A 2800-nucleotide genomic window follows, 5' to 3' on the forward strand; every position below is an offset into this window, starting at 1 on the left:
TCAAAGATCAGTGTCCTATTTGAGTCTAACCTTACCTGCGTACGTTCTGGTTCAGCAGGAACTTGTCTAACTTTGTCTTGAATCCCTGGAGGGTGTTTTCTCCTATGACAGACTCCGGAAGAGCATTCCAGTTTTCTACCACTCTCTGGGTGAAGAACTTCCTTACGTTTGTATGGAATCTATCCCCTTTCAACTTTAGAGAGTGCCCACTCGTTCTCCCTACCTTGGAGAGTGTGAACAGTTTGTCTTTATCTACTTTGTCTTGAGTCCCTGGAGGGTGTTTTCCCCTATAACAGCCTCCAGAAGAGCTTTCCAGTTTTCCACCACTCTCTGGGTGAAGAAGAACTTCCTTACGTTTATACAGAATCTATCCCCTTTTAACTTTAGAGAGTGCCCTCTCGTTCTCCCTACCTTGGAGAGTGTGAACAGTTTGTCTTTATCTACTTTGTCTTGAGTCCCTGGAGGGTGTTTTCCCCTATAACAGCCTCCAGAAGAGCTTTCCAGTTTTCCACCACTCTCTGGGTGAAGAAGAACTTCCTTACGTTTATACAGAATCTATCCCCTTTTAACTTTAGAGAGTGCCCTCTCGTTCTCTCTACCTTGGAGAGGGTGAACAACCTGTCTTTATCTACTAAGTCTATTCCCTTCATTATCTTGAATGTTTCGATCATGTCCCCTCTCAATCTCCTCTTTTCAAGGGGGAAGAGGCCCAGTTTCTCTGATCTCTCGCTGTACGGCAACTCATCCAGCCCCTTAACCATTTTAGTCGCTCTTCTCTGGGAATACATATGTTTATGTTTTATTAATATTTGATATACTGCTTAAGCATATTACAAATCTAAGTGGTTAGAATAAAATACAGGTACTTAAAACTTCCCTACCTGTCCCGAAGGCTCACAATCTAGCTAAAGTACCTGAGTACCAATTAATAAATAGTAAAGATATAACAAAATTCAATAATAAATTTATTAATTATAAATCATTTTAAAAAAGAAAATAAATTGAAAGATTAAAATGAAACATCACCATCGCAACATCACAACAGCACCGACAAAACGGCAAAAGAACAAGATATGTGCAAAAATGGCAGTAGGGTACTCAACCGCTCTTCTATACTTATGCGCTAAAATGGCTTAGCATTTAATTGTAAGAGGGCATTCGAAGGGGAGGGGCATGGGTGGGCAGAGGCGCAGCGAGGGGGCAGAAGGGCGGACCACCTGGATGCCATCTTGGCGGGAGGGGGGGCTCTGACCTCCTCTCCGCCCAACCAACTCTTCAAATCTTCACCGGCAGTGAGCAGCGGGACCGAGAAACAATGTCAGAGGGAGAGCCGAGGTCGGCACGAGCAGAAGGTAGGAGATGCTGCTCCCTCTCGGCAAAGATCTAAAGAGGTACAGGTTGTGGGTGTCCGTGGCAGGGAAGAGTGCGGGCGAGGGGTTGCATGGCGCAGCGATGCCGGGTGCCTCCTTTCCTCGCTACTTCGCTGGGTGGGGCCAACATTTATGCCTGTAACTTACAGAATACCTGAACTGCTGCATTAGCTGCTAATATTTACACCATCCTTTGATCCAGTATAATTGTTTATGACTACATTAAGGTGTGCAAATGCCATATTATGCGTGTATACATGCCATTGTAGAATAAATGCACCATTAGCTTAATTTGGGCAGCTAAATAGAGGCACCCAGTTATAGGATTTCCTCCTTCATGTGCAATGGAGGTGAGCACTGTTATTGTCTCCAGCTACTGCTAATCACAAGGCATAAGGAAGTTTCATGCATATTTTTGCTTTTTATCCTATATCCTATATAATGTTTATGCAGGTGCTTTAACTAGATTGTGAGCCTTTTGGACAGATAGGGAAGCTCCAAGCACCTAATATTATTTATTGTAAGCCGCTTAGAATTGCTGGATATGCGGGTTATAAATAAATAAATTATGCATTTATATATAGTACTAGTTTTTCAGCCCGTTACATTAACGGGTGCTAGAATAGATGTATGTGTCTGTCTTTCTTTCTCTCTCTCCTTAGCCTGTTTCTGTATTTCTGTCTTTCTTTCTTTCTTTTTCCTCGGCTGTCCAGAACCACCCCTTGTCTGCTTCCCCTGTCCATTCACCCTTCCTTTTACCTCCCCTGTGTCCACCACCACCCCTTCACTGCTCCCCTTATCCAGCAGCAGCCCTTCTCCCTTTGTTTTACCTCCCCCCTGTCCAGCAGCAGTAGGCCTCCCTTCCTACTTATTCCTCGCCCTCCCCAGTTCAGGAGCAGCTTCCACTAAATCACATGAGCTCCCTTTGCTCTCCTCTGCTTCCTCCTCCCCCCCTATGCACCTGTGACAGCCTGGATGCTCTCTCTCCTCTACAATCCCAGCTGGAGCTGGCCAGGATTAGGGAAGGCTGGACCCGCTGATCTCCACCAGGCGAGAACAAACTGGAAAGAGAGCAAAAGAGGAATTAAAAAAAAACCAAAACAAAAAACCCTGCACTTTCTTTACTGATGGACAGCTGGACATAACTTGATTTTGAATTTCTCTCTGGGTTGTTGTTGTTTTTTTTAATCTCTTTGCCGGTTTGTCTGCGTATGCTTTTATTTTTTACCCCCCCCCCCCCTTTCCCTTTCCGCGGTCTGGTTGGCTCCCTTAGTCCCTTCCCCCCCCCCTTCCCGACAAACCTGCTACACCAGCATCGTCTGCACTGCAGCACTGTACAAACGCTGCTTCGGGGCCTTCTACTGCCCTGATTTGCTCTGCTGCTGTGCCAGAGTAAATCAGGGCAGTAGAAGGCCCCAAAGCAGCGTGTG

The sequence above is a fragment of the Geotrypetes seraphini genome, chromosome 6 (assembly GCF_902459505.1).
Source record: "Geotrypetes seraphini chromosome 6, aGeoSer1.1, whole genome shotgun sequence".
Classification (NCBI taxonomy): Eukaryota; Metazoa; Chordata; class Amphibia; order Gymnophiona; family Dermophiidae; genus Geotrypetes; species Geotrypetes seraphini.